Here is a 9,205-nt window from a genome sequence, read left to right as displayed (position 1 = left end):
AAAGAAACGAAGGCATCTATAAAAGAATTGACCACATCAATTGAGAAAATGAGTTCTCAAGGTAAGTTGCCATCACAAATAGAACTGAACCCGAGACAAAACGCGAATGCAGTGACGCTGCAAAGTGGAAAGGTACTAGAACCAATTCCTGGCAGAAATCTTGGCCAAGAAAACACCCAGAAAAATCCTGAAAATGAAAAATAGGTTCGAGTGAAACCTCCATTACCGAAAATTTAACCTCCATTTCTAGGACGATTAAATCAATGTCGAAGGGCCAAAAAGACAAGTATATCCTCGAAACATTCAGAAATGTCGACATCAATTTACCACTATTGGATGCCATCAGACAAATTTTGCGGTATGCCAAGTTCCTTAAAGAACTCTACACTAAAAAATGAAAATTAAAAGGTAATGAAAAGGTAAGTGTTTGTGAGAATGTATTTGCAGTGTTACAGCAGAAAATCCAAGCAAAATGTAAAGATGGGGGCATGTTTGCAATACCAAGCAAGATAGGCCATTTGGGAATTAAGAAGGTTATGTGTGATTTAGGGGCCTCAATAAATGTCATGCCTTATTCTATATATGAATCACTAAACGCAGGTTTTTTGACAAAAACAGGAGTTATCATTCAGCTGGCGGACAGGTCTATTGTGCATCCTAAAGGAGTCCTCGAGGACATACTAGTAAAAGTTAATGAACTTATTTTCCCTGCAGATTTTTACGTGATAAAAATGGAGGAGGATAGCACTTCCGGATCTTCAGACCTCTTGTTGGGCTGACATTTCCTTAGTACCGCTAGCACGAAAATCGGCGTTCGAAGCAGAACTCTTACAATATAATTTGATGGGGAGATCATGAAGTTCAATGTCTATGATGCTATTAGTCATCCAAGCGAAATATTGAGCATAAATCGTGTCAACATAATTGACTCTTTAGTAGATGAGACTGTTGAGTCCATTTATGAAGATAAATTTGAATTTATAGTTAATGATTATGAATCTGTTAACAAATTATTGTCTCCATCAAACACTAAACTTTTACCTTCTAGCTCCAGATTTGGAATTAAAGTCGCTTCCCGAACATCTTAAGTATGCATTTTTGGGGAAAGGTAATACCCTACCGATTATAGTTTCCAATAAACTCTCTAAGCTTGAAGAAAAAAGTTTGATTCAGGTACTAAAAAATCATAAAAAGGCGACTGGTTGGACCATTGCCGATTTAAAAGGGATAAGCCCTTTGACATGTACGCATAGAATCTACTTGGTGGAAAACATTAAACCAGGACGAGAGGTGCAAAAACGGTTAAACTCAAATATGATGGAGGTGATAAAAAGGGAGATAATCAAGCTGCTGGATGCTGACATAATCTACCCTATTTCACATAGCAGATGGGTAAGTCCGGTACAAGTCATGCCCAAGAAATCAGGCGTGATAGTAAAGAATAATGCTGAAAGTGACCTGGTACCAACTCGAATGCAAAATGGATAGCGTGTCTGCATTGATTACAGGAAGTTCAATTCTTACACTAGAAAAGACCATTTTCCTCTTCCTTTTATACATCAAATGCTTGAACGATTAGCTGGTAAAACTCACTTTTGTTGTCTTGATGGATACTCAGGTTTCTTCCAAATCCCAGTTGCACTAGAGGACCAGAAAAGACCACTTTTACGTGCCCATTCGACACATTTGCATATAGAAGGATGCCATTTGGACTTTGTAACGCACCGGCCACCTTCCAGAGATGCATGATGAGTATATTTTTTGAATATATGGAAAAAATTATTGAATATTTTATGGATGATTTTACTGTGCATGGGAATTATTTTGATGAATGCCTTAAAAATCTCACGGTAATTTTAAATAGGTGCATAGAATTTAATCTTGTCTTGAATTATGAAAAGTGTCATTTTATGGTAGACAAAGGTTTGATTCTAGGTCATATAGTTTTAGCTAAGGGAATTGAGGTCGATAAGGCCAAAACTGAGATTATAAATTCTTTTCCATATCCCTCCACTGTAAGGGAGATATGTTCTTTCCTTTGTCATGCAGGATTTTACAAGCATTTTATAAAGAACTTCTCTAAAGTAGCTGAACCACTATGTGAGTTATTGCAAAAAGATAAGAAATTTGAGTTTGGCCCAAAATGTAAGGAGGCTTTCGATGCACTCAAGCAAAAGTTGGTATCCGCTCCTATAGTATAAGCACCAGATTAGAACTACCCCTTTGAAATTATGTACGATGCAAGCGAACGTAGTATGGGGACCGTGTTAGGGAAAAAGATAGACAAAGAGCCTCATGTCATTTGCTATGCCTCAAAAACCCTAGATGCTACACAAAGCAACTACACTACCATAGAAAAAGAACTCTTAGCTGTTGTATTTGATTTGGATAAATTTTGGTCATATTTATTGGGATCTAAGGTGATTATTTTTTCTGATCATGCAGCTCTCAGGTATTGATCGCGAGGAAGGAAGCAAAGCCAAGGCTCATTAGATGGATTTTGTTGCTCCAAGAATTTGACATCGAAATTCGTGACAAAAAGAGGTGCGAAAACCTGGTAGCCGACCACTTGAGTAGGTTAAAACTACCCGATTACGACACTCCTATAAAAGATGAGTTCCCTGATAGAGCTTATTTTCGATCGAGGCTCATTACCCTTGGTATGCAAATATAGTAAATCTCTTAACCACAAGTTCGTTGCCCACTGAATTAGCACGTTCCATGAAGGACAAGCTTAGACGGGAAGCTCGATATTACATTTGGGATGACCCATACTTGTGGAAACACTATTCAGATCAGATACTAAGACAATGTGTTCCAGAAATTGAGGTAACCTTTATCCTTACTTTTTGTCATACAGAAGCTTGTGGAGGTCACTTTGGCCCTAAACAGATTGCTCACAAGGTATTGGAGTGTGGGCTATATTGGCCCACAATTTTTCGGGATGCATATAATTTCTGTAAGTGTTGCGATAAATGCCAACACACAGGTAACATCACTAAACGAAATCAAATGCCCCTATCCCCGATTCATGTATGTGAGATTTTTTATGTATGGGGCATTGATTTCATGGGTCCAATTATTTCCTCATTTAGAAACGTATATATAATCCTTGCAGCAGACTATGTTTCTAAGTGGATAGAAACAAAGCCTATTCGAAATGACATTGCTAAAACTATTTTGGAGTTTCTAAAGCGAACTATTTTTTCTAGGTTTAGCACACCTCGAGCTTTGATAAGTGATCGTGGTACCCACTTTTGCAATAAAGTCATGGAGGCACTCATGAAAAAATATGCTCATCATCGTGTAGCGACGGCCTACCATCCCCAAACGAATGGCCTAGCAAAGGTTTCGAACAAGAAAATCAAGTCTATTTTGGAGAAAATAGTCAAACCCAATCGAAAGGATTGAAGTCTTCGACTTAATGACGCACTTTGGGCCTATCAGACGGCGTATAAAGGACCAATTGGCATGACCCCATATCGGCTTGTTTTTGGCAAAGCTTGCCATCTTTCGGTAGAGTTGGAGCATAAAGCTTATTGGGCTGTTCGACAATGTAATATGGAATTAGAGCCAGCAATGAAGGCAAGGAAACTGGACATTCAAGAATTAGAGGAATTTTGTAATGATGCCTACGAGAATGCTCACATTTATAAAGATAAGACAAAGTTATTTCATGATAAAAATATAGCTTTGAAGTATTTTTTGGTAGAACAAAAAGATTTACTTTATAACTCCATATTAAAATTGTTTCCAGGAAAGCTTCGATCTCGATGGCAAGGTCTTTTATTGTGACCCAAGTATTTACACATGGTGCGATTGAGATAAAAGTGAAGAATCAGGGAAGCGGTTCATAGTCAATGGCCAATGGTAATTGATATCGACATGTTTGAAGATACATATTGTGGGTTCATCTATATTAAGCTTGTATCTTTCTACATTACAATAATAGATATAGATAGTATAGTAGAAAGATTCATATTTTTTTTCTACCATACTATCGAGTTTTATAGGATACTGCTGATTCTAGTCCATTCATTTTATTTAAGACATGAGATTTGAATCCTTTTTTTTCTTCAATTGAAAAGATTCATCTAGAGCCGCTATAGAACCATTCACTGCGTCGAGCTAATGATGTTAAACAAGCGCTTATTGGAAGGCAACCCAATTTTTATTTTTATTAATTTTATTTTATTTATTTATTTTATTTTACTTTATTTTATTATTTTATTTTATTTTATTTTTTTATGTTGATAAAATTCTCTCCTTTTGTCTAGGTAAACCGAAGCAACAATAGGGAGAAAATCAAAGAGGGAAACAAAAAAACCTACAGCCAAACAGCCTTTAATTCATCCCTATTCTAGCCAAGAATAATGCGTTCCTGACCCCGCATATCTAAAACTTGCAGCAAAAGAGCCTCTGTTCTATCCATATTTCAGTCTGGAATAGTGTGTTCCTACCCTAGAATCCCCCAACCAGCAGCCAAACACCCACCTTCAACCAAATAAAACCCCAAACCTTGCATTTTCTTTTTCAAATTTTCCTTCTCTCTCTCTCCCTAGCTGCCGAGTCATCTCTACCACCCTTCTCATCCCTGATTTGCTACCGACCATGGTGTGAACTAGGAGCCGCGTCGTCGCTGAGCCATCTTTCACTGTCAACCACCACCGGTGCCGTTTTTCCGCTCCATAATCTGTCGACTTGACCGACAAGGCATTGTCCTCGTCTTCTTCGCGCTCCTCCCTTCGATCGCCGCCGCACGACTCAACCTCCTCCTCTTCACCGAGTGAGTTGGCCCCTCCTTCTTCCTCTTTTCCACCGCATGCAACAATGTCGTCCCCCTCTCCATTTTCCTCCTCACGCACCGCCTCTTTATCCTCTCCCCTTCCCCAAGCCAACCACACACCGCCACTCATAACCCCTCTTTTTCGCCTTCCACCACCGTCACCCCCACCTTTTTCCACACACACGTCATTGCCACCCTCAGACACAGCTCTCACACCAACGCGACGTAGACACTAACTCCAACAAAGTCAATCACACCATTCGACCCAACCAATTGAGGCACCCACGAGTTCTTCGCACAACTTTGACACCAGCATCCACGACCAATCCTCACGCTCCGACACCTCCAATTTTCATGAAAACCAGCAACCACTGCCCAATCACAGCCGAACCTACCTATTTTGCGCATCTATTTTACCACCTGAGTGCCATTTACACGGTAACTTAGTCTTTGATACTTCTACCAGCCAAAACAGGTATGATCGTTTATGTCATAAACAACTCGTGCGTTGCAAATTTTTGTCATTACCTATTTTGGATGCTTTACATCTTGCGACTGATGTTAATACTTATTTTCGCAATATTGGTTGGGTTAGAAATTTTGATATTGCTCACTGTTCCTATTATGAGTTAGTTTTGGAATTCTATTCCACATTTCATTTTCAGTGGCTTGGTCAAATATCATTAGATACACCTGGTGTTGTCAAGTTTCGATTGCCTTGTACCATACATAATTTGTCCTTTACTGGTTTTAATATTGCATTATCTTTTGTGACTGATGAGTATACCATGTCTATTGATTATAAAAATAGCCTATGTACTTTTCCTGTAGATTTTAAGGCTATCGAGGCCTTTGCTTTGTTAACTAATAATGTCAAATCCATGTATAGCCCAAAAACATCAAAGGATTTATGGTTTCATGACCCCGCCTTATGTTACATACACCGTTATTTGGCTTACAATTTTTCAGGGCGTCGAGATGCTCCAGCTACCGACTCGAAGACAGAATTATTCTTATTGTAGTGTTGTATATTGGTCGTCCAGTAAATTTGGGCTATTAGTATGCGCTTCAATTCTAACATGTTATCAATGCAAAGCATCCTCTAATTTTAGGCTCATTCATTACACAACTATTATTTTCTCTGCATGGTTCTAATGCTCCTATTTCAGAATTGCATGTTGCTTATCAGGCTGATCCTTTGGATGCTTGATGCCTCGACTCGATGGGACTGCTTCTTGGCACTCTATCCTCCTTCCGTTTTGTCCCTCCAGGCATTCGCTCCGCACCAGCTGAACGAGTCTTTCAACAGTGAAATCAGAATGAAGTACCCACTCAAGCCCAACCTTTGATGACCGTCGAGCAATACTTAGAACGCATCGAGGCTCGACTTGACACTTTTGGCCAACAGCTAGCCGAACTCATTACCATTATGCGCGAACAACAGTAACTATATGGGGAGTTCTTCTAAACTTTTCTTCTACCTATTTATTTATTTATTCCATATCGAGGACTATGTGTTTTAAGTAGGGGGAGGAATTCCTTATTGTTTATGTCATTTTAGATGCTGATTTTTTTATTATTGTTGTTGCTGCTTTGGTTGTTGCTGTCCATATAATTTTTTTAAGAATATTCTGCCTCTTTTCATGCCCAAGAATTTGACCACGACTTGCCCACTGTTTGACCCACACGCATGATTTTTTCCTACTGAGTTAGTTATGATTTTGCTTGTTTGATTGCATCTCCATTGTTTTGTATCTTTTAGGCTGAATAATTATGATTAAAAGAGTTAACCCTAATTTGCTTTTAGTAAATTTGATTAAGTCTAAATGAAAAAAGGACACTTAATATAATTGCATGCTTAAAATATGTTCATGACTATTAAGGTGGTTGTTGAAACTTATTTTTGACACTTGATTGTTGCTCCTAAGTCTTCCAAAATTAAAATTTCGTTTAAAAATAATAATGTTTCTATGGTTATGAGTACAGCTTAAGATGTGACTAGCTGAGTAAACGGGGTAAGGTGCTTGGGCTGTCATCCTATTTCGCGTCAAAAGGTTGTGTGACGTGTTAGGTAAAACTCCTCTAACTAGAATTAATTTTTAAGAATATGTTAGGCTGAGTAATCGGGGTGGGCTGCTTGGCTGTCATCTCTCTTCACGTCAAAAGGTTCAATATGTTCTTAAGAAAAATAAAAATTAGGAGTATGTTGGGCTAAGCAACCGGGGTGGGGTGCTTGGCTGTCATCTTTCTTCGTGTCAAAAGGTTCAATATATTCCTAAGTGAAAATAAATAAATTAAATTAAATAAAAAGAAAGAAAGAAAAAAAAAAGACATATTAATAAAGTGTGAGGACTAAAGGTAGAAACGAATAGGGTGTCTTGATAGGTTTGGTAAATTACCTAATTTTCATGAAATAATCCAAGTTGATCTTAATTTTTGTGTGTGTTAATTGGAATACGTTTTCAATTTTACTTAAAGCAAGTTAAGGGTTCTCTTTATTTTTCATATGCATTTTGACTAATTTTTATAAAAATTTGTAGTATTTCTTTCATGACAGGATTTAATTTTCACAGTGGACACGAACCATACTTGAGGGCAAGCATGGGCTAAGTAGGGGAAATTTGATAATACTCTAGAACGACATATTTTATGTGCTAATTGCATGTTTATTTTGAGTATGATCCTACTAATTTGGGTTATTTTATGGTCTTTTATCTTTTAGGGACTAAATTGAAGGCAAAAGTAAATTTAAAGGCGAAAAGCGTAAATTTGGAGATAAAGTGGGCCAACATGCGAAGTACGAGAGAAGTGGTGCCGAAAATGCAAAGTGTGGAAGACTTTTGGGGTAAAAATACAAAAAAAAAAGAGATTTTATAGCACAAGACTCTATTTAATGTTTAATTATATTAGGATAATTATTAAGGATAATTATTTAGATTTAAATTTAGGATTTATTTCTATTTATCTTTAATTATCTTTAATTATCCTTATTTATTTGTATTTATCTTTTAGAATTTAATTAGGAATAGGCTAGGTTTCTTAGTACTATAAATAAGGGATAAAGTGACACAAATTGGGTCCATCTTTTGGCTATAAGCACTCTCTCTCCCATAAATCTAGTCTTTTTGTTCTTTCCATATTCTCTTTCAAAAAAAATTCCCTTTCCATTATTTTTATTTGATTTTCGCCAAAAACCATGAGCCACTAAATCTAATCTAGCCGAAGGTTGTCAAAATTCCCCAAAAAAGTTCATGAGGCTTAGAATCCGTGCTTAGCCTTCTCAGGGTATTCATCGCTTCTCCGCATTACGAGGCTGATGCTTCCGTCCATGTCCCTTAATAGGTGATCTTTTCAACTTGTGCAAGGAACGACCCCTTTGTACGTTTTTGAAAGGTTGCACAGTCGGTTCGTTGGCTTTCTGTGTCAGAGGTTGATGAGTCCAAGAGACAAAATGGCGTGGTATTCGCCATTGGGAAGTGATGATCTAGCAGAAGATAGTCCCACAAAAGCGATTATTGGCTAGAGTCAGGTTTCGCCAAATCTTAAGTCTAAATTCTTGGAGCTGGTGATCGTAGGCGTCCTCTTCCACTATAATTGGCTTATTCTGCTTGAAAAGGGTCACTTAAAAGCCAATGATTGAACCCAAGGCGAATCGAGACAATCGGAGGCTGGAAAATCACCATAAGAAATCTTTTTCTCAACTTTATTTTTACATTTAATTTCTAAAATTTCAATTCAACTTTTAATTTTGTTTTTATTTTATTTCACTACTAGATCAAAACATTAAAATTCTGTTTTTTTTTTGTTTTTTTCAAGAACACAAGTTTTCTTGGGCACGATTCTGCCCAGGATTTCGAGAAACAAGCATTCGTGCAATCCGGTCCCTGAGGATTCAACCCTACTTCCCCTTTACTGTTCTTTTTCATTATTTTGTAAGAAATAGGATATTTTTAGTGCTCTCAATGACCGCATCAAAATGGGATTAATGGTTATTGATCTGATAGAAAGGATGGAAATGGTGTTGGATGGATAACTTGCATGAAATGGACACTTAGAAATGAACCAATGATATGAAAGATCGTGACCCGATTTCTATAAAGTGAAATAATAAACAAGTCTTTAAAGAATAAGAAGTAAACTGTGACCCGCTATTTGGCAAAATAAGAACCAGCAGTATGTTAGAACGTCATACTTTAGAACAAAGAAATAAAGGAAGTGATAAGTTCAAAAGAAAAAGGTTTGACGCCACAAGGAATACCTTGATAAGTCTAAGTTCTTTCAAGAACAATGAGATAGAATTCTCACAATAACTCAAAAATATCCATTCAAAATTCATTGAACATAGTCTTTTTTTAACATTGTCCTTTTACAAGCTATTAATAGGCACTAATATGACTATTCAAATTCGACATTCATACC

Source organism: Gossypium arboreum, chromosome 8 (genome assembly GCF_025698485.1).
Source record: "Gossypium arboreum isolate Shixiya-1 chromosome 8, ASM2569848v2, whole genome shotgun sequence".
Taxonomy (NCBI): Eukaryota; Viridiplantae; Streptophyta; class Magnoliopsida; order Malvales; family Malvaceae; genus Gossypium; species Gossypium arboreum.
The sequence above is the reverse complement of the archived record's forward strand: the minus strand, read 5'-3'. Positions refer to the sequence as shown.